Source organism: Canis lupus, chromosome 21, assembly GCF_048164855.1.
Source record: "Canis lupus baileyi chromosome 21, mCanLup2.hap1, whole genome shotgun sequence".
NCBI lineage: Eukaryota > Metazoa > Chordata > Mammalia > Carnivora > Canidae > Canis > Canis lupus.
The window spans coordinates 174,983-196,455 of record NC_132858.1 but is presented as its reverse complement, the minus strand read 5'-3'; the positions used below and the strand labels follow the sequence as shown (position 1 = coordinate 196,455).

Here is a 21,473-nt window from a genome sequence, read left to right as displayed (position 1 = left end):
CATTAGTTTTGCTTTTTTTTCATTGGTAAAATTAAGATTCATATTTTCCACCTTTCTGTGTTACTGTACTGTTGTTTTAATAGTTACATATAGAGGAATTCACTGAATTATTTATAGTCAACTTGGGGTCCTACTAGCTTGCACCTAAGGCTCAGAACTATATTTTCCAGAACTCATTTCCTTACATGGTCCCTGAAAGTATTATAATACTCCAAACTGGGAGCAACCTAAGTGTCCATCCATTAAATTACATAAACATGGTATATTAATATAATGGAATATTAATCAACAATAATAATAATGAATGAGTGCAACAATAACAAGGATGGGATTCACAATCCTTTTTTTTTTAAAGATTTTATTTATTTATTCATAGACATGGGAGGGGGGAGTGCAGAGACACAGGCAGAGGGAGAAGCAGGCTCCCTGCAGGGAGCCTGACATGGGATTCAATCCCAGGTCTCCAGGATCACGTCCTGGGCTGAAGACGGTGCTAAACCGCTGAGCCACCCAGGCTGCCCAGGATTCACAATCTTAAATTGAGCAAAGAAGCATGATACAAAATAATACATACTATATGATACTTATTAAAAAGTTTAAAAATATCTAAGAGTAATACTGAAGGTTAATGGTTAGGACAGGAGGGAGAGAGAAGGGACAAGAGAGGGACTTCTGAGATGCTAGAAATTTGCAAAAAAAAATGTTTTTTGGCCTGGGTATTGTTACACTGATATATTAATTTTGTGATAATTGAGATACACAATTATAAGTTTGGATTTTTGGTTACATTATATGTATATGTTAAAAAAATTAAAAATGGGATAACAAACAATAGCACCTAACTCACAAAAATTCTCTCCAACAGCCTTATATAATCCAGAGAATTAATATAGATGCTAATGTACCAAATCTAATTCACTGTCAGCAATTTTCTTTTGGAATATTTTACATTGAATGGCAAAACTTGGAATTTTTTCACTCGTTAAAATTTTGATTCAGGGGGTGCCTGGGTGGCTCAGTTGATTAAGTGCTTACCTTCAGTTCACATCATGATCCCAGGGTCCTAGGATCAAGCTCTTGCTCAAGGGAACCTGCTTCTCCCTCTGCCTCTGCCACTCCCCCTGGTTGTGTTCTCTAGATTATTCATTCCCTCTCTCAAATAAATAAATAAAATCTTACAAATTTTTTAATTCAATGTTTTAATAACTCCATGAAAGTATTAGTAATCTAATGCCTTCATGATCATAATATTATTTGAGATATTAATACAATTGACTCATTTGTTCTTCACTCAAAATATACACATTTGGTACTCTTAAAATTGAATTAAGGTCCTCATTTTTGTTATCTAAACTATGCTGCCCTCCTAGCTTTCTCAAATCCAACCTCTTCCTACTCATAGAATGACAGTAAAACAATCTAACCATGGCACTATCTTCAGTCAGAATACTATTGTCCAGGATCGTCCAATAGAAATATGATGTGGGGAATATATGTAATTTTAAGTTTTCCAGGACACACTAAGAGAAGTAAAAAGAAATAAGTGTTGGCCAGGAATTGGAGAAAGGGGAATCTTTATGTGCTGTTAGTAGGAATGTAAACTGGTGCAGCTGCTGTGGAAAATAGTATGGAGGTTTCTAAAAAAAAATTTAGATACCATAGAATACCACCCAGTACTGGTATTTAGTCAGAGAAAACTAAAACACTAATTCAAAAAGGTATATGTACCCCTATAGTTACTGCAGCATCATTTACAATAGCCAAGATATGAAAAGTGATCTCAAGTATTCATTGATCCATGAATAAAGAAGTCATGTGTGCATACATGCACACAGACAATGGAATATTACTCAGCCATATAAAAGAATGAAATATTGACATTTGTGACAGCATAGAAGGATATAGAGGGTATTATGCTAAGTGAAATAAGTCAGATTGAGGAAGACGAATACATATGATTATATATGGAATCTGAAAAACAAAAAAAAACAGACTCTTAATGCAGAGCACAAACTGGTGGTTTCTAGCAGGGAGTTCTGCGGGGGGTGGGCAAAATAGATGAAAGGGATTAAAAGGCACAAACTCCCAGTTATAAAATAAATAAGGCACAAAATGCAAAGTGCAGCATAGGGAATATAGCCAATAATACTGTAATGATGTTGCATGGTGAGAGATGGTGATTACACTTATCATGCTGAGCAGTGAGTAATGTACAGAATTGTGGAATCAAAATGTTGTATAGATGAAATTAATAAAACATTGTATGTCAATTATACTTCACTAATAAAAAAAGATTTAAAAAAATGTTAAAACACTGCAATAAAGAGTTTATTTATTCATGAGAGATGCAGAGAGAGAGAGAGAGAGAGAGAGAGAGAGGCAGAGACATAGGCAGAGGGAGAAGTAGGCTCCCTGCAAGGAGCCCAATGTGAGACTCAATTCCGGACCCTGGGATCACGCCCTAAGCCAAAGGCTCAACTGCTGAGCCACCCAGGCGTCCCAAAACATTGCAATAAAATGATTATGTGCCAAAAGTTTAATTTTACACACATATACCAAGAAATAAAAGTAAAATTTAAAAAGTAGGGAAGTTTGAGTGGCTCAGTGGTTAAGCATCTGCCTTCAGCTCAGGGCGTGATCCTGGGTCCAGGGATCGAGTCCTGCATTGGGCTCGCTGTGAGGAGCCTGCTTCTCCCTCTGTCTATGTCTCTGCCTCTCTCTCTGTATCTTTCATGAATAAATAAAAAAATATTTTTAAAAGGTAAATATAAACATGTGAAATTTATTTTAATAATTTATTTTATATAACCCTATAGATCCAAATATTGTCATTTCAACATAGAATCAATATAAAATTATGATATATTTTACATTCTTTTTATGCATGTTAAGTTTTTGAACTCTGGTGTATATTTTACACTTATAGCACTTCTCAGGGTGGTTTAGTCCCATTTTGAGTGCTCAATAGCTACATGTGCCAAGTGGCTGCTGCACTGGACAGTATAGCTCTAGTCCTGGACCATCTTATCTTCTTTATTTTCACCCACTTCCTTGGTAATCTCATCCAGTTTTATGGGTTTCAAACATCTACCTGCCAGTGACTCCCAAGCTCATATCTGAAGCCTAGCTCTTTCTTCTCAACTCTAGATTCTATATCTGACGAGCTACTCAAGATTTCCAGTTGAATATTAAATATTTCAAACACAGCATGTTCAAAACAAACTCTTTATCTTCCCTGAAAACCAGCTCTATCCCACAGTCATCCCTGTAGCAGCCGATGATAATCCATTCCTTCTGTTAGCTTTAACCCACACTTTAGCATTCCCCTTGACTTTTTTCTTTCTCTGGTATTCCACACCAATCCATCAGGATATTCAATTAACTCTACATCAATATATATCTAAAGTCATGTTATTTTTCACTACCCTCACCTGGGTCTCATTTGGATTTATTTTTTTTTAAGATCTTATTTATATGATAGAGGGAATGAACATAAGCAGGGGAGAATAGCAAAGGGAGGGGGAGAAGCAGGCTCCCTGCTGAGCTGGGAGCCTGACTTGGGGCTCCATCTCAGGACCCCAGGATCATGACCTAGGCAAAAGCAGACGCTTAACCAACGGAGCCACCCAGGTGCCCCTCATCTGGGTTCCTTTAGTAGCTTTCTAAAGGTCTCCTCGTCCCCTTTCATTATCTTTTCAACACAGTAGTCAAAGTGGGCCTTTTAAAACTTAAATCAAATTATTTAACTCTGCTCATCAAACACTACAATAAGTCCAATCTCACTTACAATAAAAAGTCAAAGTCCTTATAAGGGCCATTGAAGTCTTATGCTATCTAGCCCCCCTCCCCACCCCTCCACCCCGCCCACCGCATTATTTTTCTGACTTCTTTTTTGATACTCTTGTTCTTTCTCATTCAGCTTCAGTAATACTGGCCATATATTTTTTTAATTGGAGCATTGCAGACACATCAGTCATTGAAGACTTTGTTCTGGATGTTTCCTCTTAGGATGTTCTCCACATTTGGCAAAAACTCACTTTTTCAAATCTTTGCTCAAATATCACTATGGTATTTTGAATTATTGGCCACAATTTTTTTACTTCCAGGGAGTAATATATTTCCATATTCTTGCCATGGTCTCATGGTGGTTGGATTATGCTTCTCTGTACCTCAATTTACAACTTGGCCATTTTATTTTCTATGGCTGAAATGTTAGTAGATGTGAGCCAAGCCACGGATTGAAACATTCTTGTGTAATTAGGCTTGTCCTCTTGTATTCCTGCCTTTTATTGTGAGAAGAATATGCTTTCAGTAGCCAGTAGTCTAAGGGGGATGAGATAGATATAGAACAGATCTGTTAACTGACCTGCAGTTTGAGCTAAACCTGATGGATTCCAGCCTAGATCACCCGAATTTCTGCCAGTTTACAGATACATGAGTAAGAAATACAGTTGGGGCAGTTAAGTCAGTTAGGCATCCAACTCAGGTCATGATCTCATGGTCCTGTAACTGAGCCCTGTCAGTCCCCATGCTCAGTGAGAAGTCTGCTTGAGATTCTCTCACTCTCTCTCCTTCTGCCTCTCCCCCTCCTCCATGCTATCTCTTTCTCTCACTAAAATAAAATCAAAACCACAATGAGATACCACCTCACACCAGTGAGAATGGGGAAAATTAACAAGGCAGGAAACAACAAATGTTAGAGACGATGTGGAGAAAAGGGAACCCTCTTGCACTGTTGGTGGGAATGTGAACTGGTGCAGCCACTCTGGAAAACTGTGTGGAGGTTCCTCAAAGAGTTAAAAATAGATCTGCCCTATGACCCAGCAATTGCACTGCTGAGGATTTACCCCAAAGATACAGATGCAGTGAGACTCCAGAACACCTGCACCCCAATGTTTATAGCAGCAATGTCCACAATAGCCAAACTGTGGAAGGAGCTTCGGTGTCCATCGAAAGATGAATGGATAAAGAAGATGTGGTCTATGTATACAATGGAATATTACTCAGCCATTAGAAATGACAAATACCCACCATTTGCTTCGACGTGGATGGAACTGGAGGGTATTATGCTGAGAGAAATAAGTCAATCGGAGGACAAACATCATGTGGTCTCATTCATTTGGGGAATATAAAAAATAGTGAAAGGGAATAAAGGGGAAAGGAGAAAAAATGAGTGGGAAATGTCAGAGAGGGAGACAGAACATGGAAGACTCCTAACTCTGGGAAATGAACAAGGGGTGGTGGAAACGGAGGTGGGCAGGGTGGGGGTGACTGGGTGATGGGCACCGAGGGGGGGCATTTGATGGGATGAGCATTGGGTGTTATGTTATACGTTGGCAAATTGAACTCCAATAAAAATAAATAAATAAAAATAAATAAATAAACTGCCAGGTAAAAAAATAAAAATAAAATTCAGGGGCACCTGGCTGGCTTAATAAATAAATAAATAAATAAATAAATAAATAAATAAATGAATAAATAAATAAATAAATAGAGAAAGAAAGAAAGAAAGAAAGAAAGAAAGAAAGAAAGAAAGAAAGAAAGAAAGAAAGAAAGAAAGAAAGAGGGATCCCTGGGTGGCGCAGTGGTTTGGCGCCTGCCTTTGGCCCAGGGCGCGATCCTGGAGACCCGGGATCGAATCCCACGTCGGGCTCCCGGTGCATGGAGCCTGCTTCTCCCTCTGCCTGTGTCTCTGCCTCTCTCTCTCTCTGTGACTATCATAAATAAATAAAAATTAAAAAAAAAAAAAGAAAGAAAGAAAGAAATCTTAAAAAAAAAACTTAAAAAAAGAAATAAATACAGTTGACCCTTGAACAAGATAGGTTTGAACTGTGTCGGTCCACTTATACATGGATTTTTTGGGATAAGTACAGTAGAGTACTGCAAATATATTTGATCTTCCTTATGATTTTCTTAATATTTTCTTTTCTGTAGCTTATTTTATTGAAGGAACATAGTATATGATACATATAACATACAAAATATGTGTTAATTATCTCTATGTTATTGGTAAGTCTTCTGGTCAACAGTAAAGTATTAAAAGTTAAGTTCTGGGGAGTCAGAAGTTATCACAGATTATCTTTTTTTCTTTGAGTATAGTTGACACATAATGTTATATTAGTTTCAGATGTACAACATAGTGATTTGATAAGTTTATACATTATGCTATGTTCATCACAAGTGTAGCTACCCTTTGTCATCATACACTCTACTACAGTATCATTAACTATATTCCTTATGTTGTGCCTTTTATTCCTGTGACTTACTCATTCCATAACTGGAAGCTTCTACCTCCCATTCTCCTTCACCCATCTTTCCCTCCCCATAACCCTTTCCCCTTTGGTAACTACCAGTTTGTTCTCTGTATTTATGGGTTTCAGCCTTTCTTTTGTCTGTCTTTTCATTTTTTAAAGATTCCACTAATGAGTGAAATCATATGGTATTTGTCTTTCTCAGTCTGACTTATCTCACTTAGCATAATACTCTCTAGATCTATCCCTGTTGTCTTATATGGCATGACCTCATTCTTTTTAATGGTTGCATAATATTTCAGTGTGTGTGTGTGTGTGTGTGTGTGTGTGTGTCTGTGTGTGTCTACCACATCTTCCTTATCCATTCATCTATTGATGGACATTTAGGTTGCTTCCATATCTTGGTTATTATCAATAATGCTTCAGTAAATATAGGTGTACATATATCATTTTGGATCAGTGTATTTGTTTTCTTTGTGTAAATATCCAATAGTGGAATTATTGGATCACATGGTATTTCTATTTTTAATTCTTTGAGAGACCTCCATACTATTTTCCATTTCCTCCATCAACAATGCACAAGGGTTCCTTTTCCTCCACATCCTTGTCAACGCTTGTTATGTCCTGTCTTTTTTATTTTAGCCATTTTAACAGCTGTAAGGTGATATCTCATTGTGGTTTTGATTTGTATTTCCCTGATGATTAGTAATGTTGAGCATCTTTTCATGGGTCTGTTGGCCATGTGTATGTCTTCTTTGAGCAAATGTTTATTCAGTCATCTGCCCATTTTTTTGATGTTGAGTTGTGTAAGTTCTTTATATATTTTGGATATGAACCCCTATTGGATATGTCTTTTGCAAATATCTTCTCCCGTTCAGTAGGTTGTCTTTTAGTTTTGCTGATGGTCTCCTTTGCTGTGAAAATGCTTCTTATTTTGATAGAGTATCAATAATTTATTTTTTTGTTTTTGTTTCTTTTGCCTTAGGAGACATATCTAGAAAAATGGTGCTACAAGCCAATGTGAGAGAAATTATTGCCTGTGCTCTCTTCTGGGATTTTTATGATTTCAGGTCTTACATTTAGATTTTTAATCCAACCTGAGTTGTTTTCAGAAGGTGGTCTAGTTTCATTCTTCTACAGGTAGCTGTCCAGTTTTTCCAGTACATTTATTAAAGAGACTATCTTTCTCCATTATATATTCTTTCTCCTTTGCCACAGATTAATTGACCATACAATCAGGTTTACTTTTGAGCTTTTCATTCTGATCCATTGATCTATGTCTCTATTTATGTCCTGGTATCATATTGTTTTACTACAGCGTTGCAGTATATCTTGAAATCTGGGGTTCTAATATCTCCAGATTTGTTTTCCTATCTCAGGATTGCTTTGGCTATTTAAGGTCTTTTGTGGTTTCATACAAATGTTAATATTACTTGTTTCTAGTTTTGTAAAAAATGCTGTTGATATTTTCATAGGGGTTGAATTGAATCTGTAGATTGCATCGAATCTGTAGACATTTTAACAATATTAATTCTTCAAATCCATGTGGATGGTATATCTTTCCATTTGTTTGTGCTCTCTTCAGTTTCTTTCTTTTTTAAGCTTTTTATTTATATATTCATGAGCTACACACAGAGAAGCAGAGACAGGCAGAGGGAGAAGCAGGCTCCCTGTAGGAGCCTGATGCAGGACTCAATCTCAGGAGCCCAGGACCATGACCTGAGCTGAAGGCAGACACTCAACCACAGAGCTACTCAGACATCCCTGTCCTCAATTTATTTTATCAATGTTTTATACTTTTCAGAGTATAGGCCTTTCATCTCTTTGGTTAAGTTTATTCCTAGGTATTTTTTGGGGGGCGCAATTATAAATGATGTTGTTTTCTTAATTTCTTTTCTACTGCTTTGTTAGTAGTCTATGGAAATGCTATTGATTTCTGGGTATTAATTTTATATCCTGCAACTTTACTGAATTCATGTATTACTTCTGGTAGTTGTTTGGTGGAGTCTGTAAAATTTTATATGTATAGGATCATGTCATCTGAAAATAATAACAGCTTAACTTATTTACCAATACAGATGCCTCTTATTTCTTTTTCTTATCTGATTGCTGTGGCTAGGACTTCCAGTACTATGTTGAATAATGTACACAGACTTCCAATGCACAGAGAGTCAGTGTCCCTAACCTCCACATTATTCAAGGGTCCACTGTATTTTTGGTTGTATGCCACTGTGTTTTGCCATGGTTTTTAATATGACAATAGATTACTAATAGTAATTTTTTCAATAAGAAATACCTCTATCATCCAATTTAAAATGATAACCTATATCCTTTTGCTACCTTCCCAGAACCTTCATTCCTTCTTACTCTACTTTTTATTTTTTACTTCTATCACTTTATCATCTTCTAACATACCACCCTTGCTAGAATAAAGCTCTCTAAAGTCTGGGATTTGTTTTGTTTGCTGATATGCTTCAGGCACCAAGAACAGGCCCTAACACATAGCGGGTACTCAGTAAGTACTGGTTGAATGACCAAATTTCAAGTGTATTATTATTATTATTATCATTATCATTATTATTATTATAATGCCTCAGGATTTGTGGAGACAATGTTGCATCATCCACCATACTCTCAGACACAATAAAATTTTCTTTAGAGATTTCTTTTCAATTCCACCAAATTATTCTTGGGCCAACAAAACAAAAAGATTTCACTTTTCTTTCCCTGCATACATTCTATATGTCCCTCATTTCCTTAGCCATTATGCTCTCTCATCTTACTTGCCCCACTGGCAAAATAAGTGACCGATGGTTAGTGGAACAGTCACTAATCATTTTCTATTTCCCCCAAATGCTCCTTGTGCATCTTACTATTGTTCCCTTTATCCAAGGAGTATGTAAAAAGTGTCCCTTTAACAAAGACATATTTTTAATATGAAAGAATATTACTGGTAAGAATCTACGTTTTTTTCATACTGATACATTCCTTTTCAACTAGATATAAGGATACGCTCATTGAGAATAAGGATTGTGAATTTTTTGTGTTCTATCTCTGACATACTGCTTGGTTCAGAAATTGTCATTGAATGTGATGAATATGTAATTAATAACAAGGAGGGAGTATATTATTCACTTACACATGTAGATGACCAGTATGGGTATCTTGTTACTGTTGAGAGAGGAAGATATGGTTTTCCAAATGCAGAAATTTGTGAGAGTAACAAATAAGTCCAGAGCAGTCCCACAAAGTGAATATTCAGACCAGTCATTATTTGTATGGCCTGGAAGAAAATAATGACACTAATTACTTACTACTATTCTAGTCCAGCCTTTGAAAGGAACAAACATGAAGAAAAAGTTGAGATGGAGAAGGAAAGTGACAACCTGACATAATTTTAGGGTTCCTAACATTTCATTCAAATAAGGAGGTTATGTTATCATTTCAGAGCAATTTTCAGATGCAATGACTATTTACATGCCCAATAAAATTGTACTAGGGGCTTGTTTATCTATTTGGTTCAAGGGATCATACGGCATGAGCCCTAGAGCCCTGAAAGAATTCATTTCCCTCAATATTCATCAGTCACTATGTGGCCATCAACCCATATCTGCAGATACAGCTCTTATGTTCTATAGGCTACCAGATTTGGTATTTTTAACCTTACCTGCCCTTCTCTCATATTCCCAAAAATTGGTATTTGGACTTTGATTCCTCTTGTTCTACCCACCCTCATGCCCATCTGTAACTATGGTTTGTAGCAGAGTCACCTGTCCTTTATAAACAAGAGTCAAAAGTATAGTGAACCCTTAGGATTCCTGGTTTCTTATTACACTTCCTAGGAACCCTTAGGAGGTATGGAGATTGAGGATGATCTCTGCCCATGGAAGCCAGACTATCTATGATAGTTTCTGAGTCAAAGGCAGAGGAAAATTCTAAGTTTGATATGTAGAGCATAACTCACTGTGAAGGCACTTTAGTTGGTTTTCAGATAGATGTTTCTCAGACATGCCTTCTTCTGGCACAGCTGAATAAACCACCCCTCCCTGCATCTCCCTACTACCCAAATACAGGAGTTAAGCCTGAAAAAATTTGAAGGAGTTATATTGGAGTTCAGAAACAAGCATCTCTTGCCTTCCTCATATTTTTATAATGCCTAGGGATACTGACATCCTTTTTCTCACAAATCCTCTTAAACGGGATAACTTTAACTTGAAGTTTGCGATAAGCTTGTGTTATAGTATGTGATTATGAGGACAGCCAAGAAGTGGCTAATTGGTGGGGATATCTCTCTCATTTGGAGAGTACTCTGTCTTCCAGGCAACACACAACTATGCATTTAGTGACACTTCTGAAAGATTGTGGCAGGGAATGAAGCAAGGGGACAGTGGGGTAGATAGGGCTTTTCCCACACTGCGTTGATGTAGAGTTTCATAGAAGACAATGAATTTGTCTGAAGTCTGAGTTTAATAACTTTTTAAAATAATTACAAATCCACAGGAATTTGCAAAAAATAGTACAGAGAGGTCCTGTGCACCCTGAACCTGGACTCTCCTGATGGCCTACATCTTATGTAACTTATAGTACAGTATCAGAATAAGGAACTAGACCTTGGTATAATATCTGACTCAAGCAGAGACATGTTTACTATCCCCCCAAATCACTATCAATAGGCTGGAATGACACTACAAATTCTTATTAGAAAATATAGGAGACAAGCTTCAAAAAATTGGATTTGGCAATGATTTTTTTTAAATAGATGAATTGAACTACATCAAAATTTAAAACTTCTATGCATCAAGGAACACAAGAGAGTGAAAAGACAACCCACAAAATGGTAGAAAAATTTGTGAATCATATATCTGATAAGGAGTAAATATCCAGAAAATATATAGAACTCCTGCCACTCAACAACACAATAACAAAAACATACAATCCAATTAAGAAATGGGCAAAGGACTTGACATTTCTGTAAAGAATATATACAAATGGCCAATAAGGACATGAAAAGATGCTCAACATCCTAACTAATAATTAGGGAAATGCTAATCAAAACCACAGTAAGAAATACCACTTTCTACCCATTAAAATGGCTATCATCATAAAAGAATACAAGTAAAGAAGATGTGCAGAAATTAGACCTTTTGTGCACTGTTGGTGGGGATGTAAAATGCTGCTACTGCTATGGAAAGAGTTTGGCAGTTTCTCAAAGGTTAAACATAGAAGTATATGACCCAGCATTTCTATTCATATATATTCCTATTCATATATATATTTCTATTCATATATATATGTAGACATATACATATATATATATATATATGCATGTATAAAAGAATTGAAAGCAGGGACTCAAAGAGATATTTTACACATATGTCCATAGGAGCATTATTCACAATAGCCAAGTGCTTATTGATGGATGAATGGATTTAAAGAAGATGTGGTTTATGTATACAATGGAATATTACTCAGCCATTAGAAATGACAAATACCCACCATTTGCTTTGACGTGGATGGAACTGGAGGGTATTATGCTGAGTGAAATAAGGCAATTGGAGAAGGACAAACATTATATGGTCTCATTCATTTGGGGAATATATATAATAGTGAAAGGGAATAGAGGGGAAGAGAGAAGAAATGGGTAGGAAATATCAGAAAGGGAGACAGAACATGGAAGACTCCTAACTCTGGGAAACGAACTAGGGGTGATGGAAGGGGAGGAGGGCGGGGGGTGGGGGTGACTGGGTGGCGGGCACTGAGGGGGGCAGTTGACGGGATGAGCACTGGGTGTTATTCTGTATGTTGGCAAATTGAACACCAATAAAAAATAAATTTATTTATATAAATAAATAAATAAATAAATAAATAAATAAATAAATAAATAGTGTAGTTATACATACATGGAGTGTTATTCAGCCTTGAAAAAGATGGAAATTCTGACATAAACTACATCATGGACAAACCTGGGAAACATTTGCTAAGTGAAATAAGCTAATCACAAAAGAACAAGTGCTACATGATTCCACGTATCCGAGGTACTAGAGAAGTCAAATTCATATACAGAATGTAGAATTGTTGCTGCTAGGGGCAATGGGGAGAGAGAGGGAGAGTTATTATTTAGCCAGTATAGAATTTTAGTTTTGCAAAATGAAGAGTTCTGTAGAGGAGCAATGCTTATGGTTGCCTAACAATGTGGATGTACTTAATGCCCCGAACTGTACACTTAAAAATGGGTCTGATGGTAAATTTTAAGTTTATGTTTATGTAAAGTTTAAAAAACATATCACTTAAATCTTTTGCTTTGGCAAATCTTCTCTTGTACTGTGTTGGCAAGGACATGGGGGCGTGGCCTTGCTATTGCTAAGCAGGAATTTGATAGCCTATTCAGTCTCCATTGACACTGTGAGGGAGAGGGGTATCTTAGGGCTCCCCACTAAGCCTCTGCTGATCCCATCATGGCTGGTTGGGGTAGGGTCACCACATTATTGTTTCCCCATGTGGCTTCTACTGACACTGGGAAGGCTAGGTTAGGGGACTTATTCCTGCTGAGAGATGAAGAAAGTCTTAGCCTCCCACTTAGCTTTCTCTTGAGACCACCCTGAGGAAGAGGAAGGGCTTTGTTTTAGCCAGGTAATGGTGGAAATCTAGGTTCCTGCATAGCCTTTGTTTATGGAGGTAAGGGTGGGGCTATAGTTTTTCCTATTGTGTTTGGCTAGAGTAGGGAAGTTATTGTCTCAAGTTTTCTGCTCTTCTAGGCTGTCTCTTTCTTGGATCTATGATAGGCTTTTTTTTCCTTGTGCTTATTAGTGTTTCTGTGTTATAGGCTTCTTGAGCACTCAGTTTTGGATAGTTAGAGCAAAAAACCAAAAACCAAAAACAAACAAACAAACCACAAAACACACAAAAAAAGCAAACCAAACCAAACCAAACCACCACCACCACAACAAATCACAAAAAGCCCCAGGAAACTCCCCACTATGTCATTCCTTGGATTCCAAGGTCTCTAGCTCTTCTGCCTCCTCTATACCTTTCAGAGTCATCTTATAGTTGTCCAAAATTTTAGCTGTAATTAGCAATAGAAATAGAGAGAAGTGTGTCTACTCCATTTTGTCCAGAATTGGAAGTTGGGATGTTTTATTGAATGAAATGAGACCCTGGGCCCTTGGGTAATGGTAGATCTCATTAAAAGGGCAATAATGTGGCCAGTAACATACCTATTTATTCTCAGACACACTTAACTATTTCTTCTCAATACCCAGGTAAATGGGTAAGGGGATTAGGAATTAAAATCTTTAATATTACAATATTGGGAATGAGGAGAGGAAATTTTGGGTCCATTGCTTGCTTTAATGTAAATTTTTAGTTCAATTCTAGCAGATAGGGTAGATCCTAAATAAGTGAAGGCAATAATAGACTTGAGATGTTGGGAATATTCCTGGACCAAGCTTTAATCCTTTTGGTTTGATTCCTAATCTGGCTCTGCCACCCAGCAATATGGGTAGATAACGCAAAAGGATACAACCTGCTGCATTTGATGGGAGATGATTGCTAAAACAGTGGCATGTCTGGGGGATGGACTCAAGAACATAGTGCCATTATGATCACCTTCCACAAAGTTTTGTGTCTTTGTGTCTGTGCCTTCTCCTGAATATAGTTTCCACAATATGATCATCTCAGTTGGGACTATGTTACCATTAGTTTAGCGTGAAATATAGTTTTTTTAAAAAGATTTTATTTATTTATTCATGAGAGACACAGAGAGAGGCAGAGACAGGCAGAGGAGAAGCAGATTCCTCATGGGGAGCCCGATGCAGGACTCGATTCCCAGATCCCGGGGTTCACACCCTGACCCAAAAGCGACACTCAACTGCTGAGCCACCTAGGTGTCCCAGCCTAGCGTGAAATAATTTACTGATGCCCAAAAGGAATTTTCTACCCATTTCCAGACTTAGAGTATATTTTCTGAGAATACAATGAGGTTGTAATGGTTTGGGGCTATTTAAATGTAGTTGATGCCTTAATAATCCCTGCCTTATTTAACTTTAGCCTGACATACAGCTTATCTGATCAGGCTGTATGTGGAAAATTCAGATATTACATAACTCTTAACTCTTCTCCATTTGGAAAGATCCTAATAAAGGTGGTAAAGTCTCTTTAGTAGTCTGAAGTCATTTATTTGCTCAAGTAGCATTTAGTTCTTACCCCCAACAATCTTGTTTCTTTTCTTATCTGCAGATGACGTCTTGGCATTTTTCACTAAAGAGACAGAAGAAAAATGAGAGGATAAATGTATTTCTTTTCTGTAGGAAAATATTAAGTTAATATTAATTATTTTCTTGGGTAAGATACTTAAAATCAAGAGAAAAATCTACTTCTAGAGCTGCTAATTTTTCAATATCTCCTAGTCTCTTGAGAGATGTTTTTCACCAAACCATCAAGATTGCTATCTTGAAAATAATTATTTCTCAAATAGTTTTATTCATTTGCCAAACTTAAGTTAGAGTGTAGCAAGTTGTATGGGGTGGCTGCTCTGATCTATCAATCCCTCTAGAAATTACCCATACCTCCACATTCACAGGCTTAGGGAAACTGGACTTTTGTTTGCTGAGCTTTATTCTCTCATTCCATGCTATTCTTTTTTTTTTTTTTTTTACAAATTAAAATCTGGTGCAGGGACACCAGACTGACAGAATCTATTCACATGACTCCATTGGCTGCAAGGGAAGCTGAGAATTAAAGTGTCATATATTCTATTTTGGAAAGGTGGCTTCACAAGTTAGAGACCTACAGAAATGTAGGTGAGGTGTTCAATAGGTCAATTAAAACTCATAGATATCTATCATTAAAATTGTGGATAACCTTTGAGATTTCTGTAGAATTCTTATCAGTCTTAGGCTGCATATTTAGTATCCATGGGATTTTTTTCTGTATTCTAGCTGATTGGGCTGAAGATCTAACTCAAATTGGGTCCATAATATACTTCATCATGAGAAGATCTAAGACATTGGGGAACAGTCCTTTGTCATCCTCCACCCTACTGGACAAAATGGTAGAGAAGGTGAGTTTTGAGAGTGAGAGAGTTAAACAGAAAGGACATTCAAAGACCTGAAGATATGGAGAAAGAGAAGAATTCCCTGAGTTTCTGATGGCTTTAAATTTTCTCCTTCAAGTTCCTTTTAGAAAAATGGCTGACTTCTTGCCCTTACATTATGTCAACAAATCTATTCACATACTACAGTAAATAAATCTTCATTTTGCTAAAACTACTACGAGATAGTTTCCATTTTTTGCAATGTGAGTCTTTTATTTTTTATGGTCTTGTCTTCTAATTTATCTCACATGGCTTTGAGAACCTACTCTCCAGAATCTCTAATGTCTGATGGCTCTTTTTTTCTTCAACCTCTTATTGATAACCACACCTTAAGTCTAAGACCCGTCTTGAAATTTATAATTTACAAATTTTTCCTTTCATTTGCATAAACCAGCAAATCTCACAGTTCTAGTTGCTCCTGAGATGGACTACTGATGCTTGAAGCTGAGAAAAGGTAGAAAGTGATAGTGGAAAGAATAAAACTGAAGTTCAAATTTTGCTCTTCACCAGTTACTTTGTGGCCTTGTTCACACCATTTATTCTTTCAAAGGTTGTTTTCTTGGTAACAAAACAAACAGAAAACCACCACCACCACCACCACCACCCGCGAACAAAACCAACCCCCGAAAACAAGACCAAACTAAAAACCCAAAACAAAACAAAAAACTTCAAACCAAAAACCCCTGTAGGATTGTGTTGGGGAGCAGATAAGAAAAACTGGCACAACACCGAAACTCAAACAAGAACTAGCATTGGAAGCGCCTGCCCTTGGAGTGGTCCACATGGACCACCAAGGATCCCTGCCAGCACTTGACCACAGAGCTAGAGGGGCGTAATCTCACCAGTGGCGCCCTAGTGCTGCACCTGTCCACTGCACCTGTCCACCTGGAGTCCTGGCCGCAGCGCTGGCCCAGCGGCGCTGCTTCTTCAGCCGCGCCCCTCATCCCCTGGCCCCCTCGCCCCGCGGCGCGTGGCTCCAACGCTGCGGTTGTGGCCAAGAGCGTGGCTTGGAGGCACAGCGCGAGGAGCCCCGCGCCGCCACTGGCGTGGGTGGGGGCTTCCAAGTTCTGCTGAGCGCTGGTTCCCAGGACCCTGGCCTGGCAGGAGATGAGGAGCGGATCCGCAGCTGACACAGCCTTTCCTGCCTGTGTTACCATGACACTCTGACTACGGATCTGGGCCGCTCCGGATTCCCTGGCTGCCTCGGCAGAGACATCTCCATCAAATGTCCTCCTCTCCACTTTTCTGCTAGATTACCGTCAGCAAAAGTCCTTTCTACCTTTCATCTCCCCGCAGTGTAGAGGGAAGAGCATTGGTCAGCTAACCTGGACTTTGGTCCTTATCTCTGCTTTTTATTAGATACATGAATGCTTCGGCAAATATGTATCTACTCTGTTCCTTAGATTGTTTCTCTGCACAATGAGGTAATCTGTGTTCTGTGTACCTCCCATATTCACACTAACTTTGAAAACTGACATCAGGTTATATAAGTTTAAAATTTGCTGTAATCAAGAAGTTACTGTGGCCAAGTTCAAAAAGGGTGTTGCCTGTGTTCTCCTCTAGGATTTTGATGGAATCTTGTCTCACATTTAGATCTTTCATCCATTTTGAGTTTATCTTTGTGTCTGGTGCAAGAGAGTGGTCTAGTTTCATTCTTCTGCACGTGGCTGTCCAATTTTCCCAGCACCACGTATTGAAGAGACTGTCCTTTTTCCAGTGGATAGTCTTTCCTGCTTTGTCGAATATTAGTTGACCATAAAGTTGAGGGTCCAATTTTGTATTCTCTATTCTGTTCCATTGATCTATGTGTCTGTTTTTGTGCCAGTACCACACTGTCTTGATGACCACAGCTTTGTAGTACAACCTGAAATCTGGCATTGTGATGCCCCCAGATATGGTTTTCTTTTTTAATATTCCCCTGGCTATTCGGGGTCTTTTCTGATTCCACACAAATCTTAAGACAATTTGTTCCAACTCTCTGAAGAAAGTCCATGGTATTTTGATAGGGACTGCATTAAATGTGTAAATTGCCCTGGGTAACATTGACATTTTCACAATATTAATTCTGCCAATCCAAGAGCATGGAATATTTTTCCATGTCTTTGTGTCTTCCTGAATTTCTTTCAGAAGTGTTCTATAGTTTTTAGGGTATAGATCCTTTACCTCTTTAGTTTGGTTTATTCCTAGGTATCTTATGCTTTTGGGTGCAATTGTAAATGGGATTGACTCCTTAATTTTTCTTTCTTCAGTCTCATTGTTAGTGTATAGAAATGCCACTGACTTCTGGGCATTGATTTTGTATCCTGCCACACTGCCAAATTGCTGTATGAGTTCTAGCAATGTTGGGGTGGAAGCTTTTGGGTTTTCTATGTAGAGTATCATGTCATCGGCGAAGAGGGAGAGTTTGACTTCTTCTTTGCCAATTTGAATGCCTTTAATGTCTTTTTGTTGCCTGATTGCTGAGGCTAGGACTTCTAGTACTATATTGAATAGCAATGGTGAGAGTGGACATCCCTGTCTTGTTCCTGATCTTAGGGGAAAGGCTTCCAGTGTAACTTCTTGCAAGATACATCCATGAAGGCAAGAGAAACAAAAGCAAAAATGAACTATTGGGACTTCATCAAGAAGCTTTTGCACAGCAAAAGAAACAGTCAACAAAACTAAAAGACAACCTACAGAATGGGAGAAATTATTTGCAAATGACATATTAGATAAAGGGCTAGTATCTAAGATCTACAAAGAACTTATTAAACTCAACAGCAAAGAAACAAACAATCCAATCATAAAATGGGCAAAAGACATGAACAGAAATTTCACCAAAGAAGACATAGACATGGTCAACACGCACATGAGAAAATGCTCCGCATCACTTGCCATTAGGGAAATACAAATCAAAACAACAATGAAATATCACCTCACACAAGTGAAAATGAGGAAAATTAACAAGGGAGGAAACAACAAATGTTGGAGACGATGTGGAGAAAGGGGAACCCTCTTGCACTGTTGGTGGGAATATGAACTGGTGCAGCCACTCTGGAAAACTGTGTGGAGGTTCCTCAAAGAGTTAAAAATAGATCTGCCCTGTGACCCAGCAATTGCACTGCTGGGGATTTACTCCCAAAGATACAGATGCAGTGAAATGCTGGGACACCTGCACCCCGATGTTTATAGCAGCAATGTCCACAATAGCCAAACTGTGGAAGGAGCCTCGGTGTCCATAGAAAGATGAGTGGATAAAGAAGATGTGGTTTATGTATACAATGGAATATTCCTCAGCCATTAGAAATGACAAATACCCACCATTTGCTTCAACGTGGTGGGACCTGGAGGGTATTATGCTGAGTGTAATAATTTAATCAGAAAAGGACAAACATTATATGGTACAATTCATTTGGGGAATATAAAAGATATTGAAAGGGAATAAAGGGGAAAGGAGAAAAATGAGTGGGAAATATCAGAGAGGGAGACAGAACATGAGAGACTCCTAACTCTGGGAAACAAACAAGGGGTGGTAGAAAGGGAGGTGGGCAGGGTGTGGGGGTGACTGGGTGACGGGCACTGAGGGGGGCACATAATGGGATGAGCACTGGGTGTTATGCTATATGTTGGCAAATTGAACTCCAATTAAAAAATATGTGATAAAAAATAAAAATTAAAAAAAATAAATTAGGAAGTGTGATGCCTCTGCTTTATTCTTTTTTCTCAAGATTGCTTTGGCTATTTATGGTCTTTTATGGTTCCATATGAATTCTAGGATACTTTTTTTCTATTTCTTAGAAAAATACCATTGGAATTTTTATGGATTGCATTGAAACTGTAGATCCCTTTAGGTATGGATATTTAAACTATTAATTCCTCCCTTCCAAGAACATGAGTTATCTTTTCATTTATTTGTGTCTTCCTCAATTTATTTCATCAATATGCTAAAGTATTCAGTGTACAAATCATTCACTATCTTGGTTAAATTCATTCCTAAGTATTTTATTGTTTTTGATATTACCATAAATTAGATTCTTTTATTTCTCTTTCAGTTAGTTAATTGTTAATGTGTAAAAATGCCATGATTTTTTATGTTGATTTTGTATCCTTCAACTTTACTGAATTCATTTATTAGTTCTAAGAGATTTTTTGGAAACTTTAGGGTTTTCTCTTTATAATACCATGTCATTTGCAAATAGAGATGATTTTACTTCTTTTCTGATTTAGACATCTTTTACTTCTTTTTGTTGCCTAATTGCTCAGGCTAGGACTTGCAGTATTGTGTTGAATAGAAATGGCAAGAGTGAGCATCCTAGTATTGTTTTTGATCTTAGAGGAAAAGATTTCAGCTTTCAACATTGAGTATGATGTTAATAGTGGGTTTGTCATATATAGCCTTTATTAGTTGGGGCACATTCTATTCCTAATTTTTGAGTTTTTTTTATCATGAAGAATATTAAATTTGGTCAAATGCTTTTTCTGCATCTATTGAATTGATTATATGATTTTTATCCCTCATCATGTTAATGTGTCACATCATATTTATTTATTTGGGTATGTTGAACTATCCTTGCATCCCAGCAATAATTCCACTTGATCATGATGTATGACCATTTTAATGTAATGTTGAATTCAGTTTGCTAATATTTTGTTGAGGATTTTTACATCTATGTTCAATAGTCATATTAACCTGTAATTCCTTTTCTTATAGTGCACTTGTTTGGCTTTTTTTTTTTAATTTATTTTTTATTGGTGTTCAATTTACTAACATACAGAATAACCCCCAGTGCCCGTCACCCATTCACTCCCACCCCCCGCCCTCCTCCCCTTCTACCACCCCTAGTTCGTTTCCCAGAGTTAGCAGTCTTTACGTTCTGTCTCCCTTTCTGATATTTCCCACACATTTCTTGGTAAGGCTGGCTTTGTAAAATAAGCTTAAAAGTGTTTCTTCCCCTTCAGTTATTTTGAAGAGTTTGAGAAAAATTGGCAATAATTATTTAAGTGTTTGGTAGAATTAATCAATGAAGCCATCTGGTTCTAGGCCTGTATTGTTTGGGAATTTACAAATTCAATATCCTTGCTTGTTTATTGGTCTGTTCAGATTTTTTATTACTTCATGATTCAGTCTTAGTAAGTTATAGTTTCTAGGAATTTATCCCTTTCTTCTAAGTTATATAATCTATTGGCATATGATTATTCATAGTAGTCTCTTATGACCCTTTAAACTTGTTTGGAATCAGTTGTAATGTCTCCTCTTTTATAATTTTATTAATTTGAGTTACCTTTTTTCCTTAATCTAGCTAAAGGTTTGTCATTTTATCTTTTCAAAAATCCAACTCTTGGTTTCATTGACCTTTTCTATTGTCTTTCTAGTCTCTTTCATTTATTTCCTTATTATATCTTTCCTTCTACTAACTTTGGGCTTAGCTTATTCATTCTTTCCTACATTCTTAAAGTGTAAGATTAGGTTATTTGAGATTGTTCTTGTTTCTTAGTGTAGGCATTTATTGCTATAAATGTCCCTCTTTGAACTGCTTTTACCACATCAAATAAGGTTTGATATGTTGTGTTTCCATTTCTGTTGTCTTAAGAGTTTTTAAAATTTTCTTTCAATTTATTATTTGACCATTTGGTTACCATTCAGAAGTATATTATTTAATATTCACATATTTGTGAATTTTTCAGCTTTCTTCACATTGTTGACATAGTTTCATAACACTGTCACTGGAAAAGTTGGAAAAGATTTGATATGTTTTGACTCTTATTAAATTTGTGAAGACCTGTTTTATGACCTAATATATGATCCATTTTGGAAAATCTTCCATGTGCCCTAGAGAAGAATATGTATTCTGCTGCTTTTGAATGAAAAGTTCTGTATATGTCTGTTAGATCTGTTTGTTCCAAAGTAGAGTTCAGGTATATTATTTCCTTACTGACTTTCTGGATCATTCTTATCACTATTGATATTGTTGCACTGCTGTCTATTTTTGCCTTCAGATCTGTTAATAATTGTTAATACATTTAGGAGCTTCAAAGTCACATTTTAAAGGATGCGGAGAATTTGTGATCATTTGTACAATCTACAAGTTATCAACTCTCTGTTGTACCCTCTCATTTCTCTTGGCCTTTATGCAAGGCAACTTTCTCCTAAT

The 21,473-nt window shown here is 37.1% G+C and overlaps 1 protein-coding gene across 2 annotated transcripts in view; it reads right to left on the bottom strand.

Moving 5' to 3' along the window:
• The window catches only part of LOC140612208 (membrane-spanning 4-domains subfamily A member 13-like), a 74,564-nt gene that overhangs the window by 19,753 nt on the left and 33,338 nt on the right, over positions 1–21,473 (bottom strand). For both annotated transcript variants that reach the window (XR_012013507.1, XR_012013508.1), the window contains exons 7-8: positions 14,454–14,507; positions 9,391–9,534 (exon numbers count right to left, since the gene is read on the bottom strand). The gene's annotated coding sequence lies outside the window, so the exon portion shown is untranslated. The remainder of the gene's footprint in view (positions 1–9,390; positions 9,535–14,453; positions 14,508–21,473) is intronic.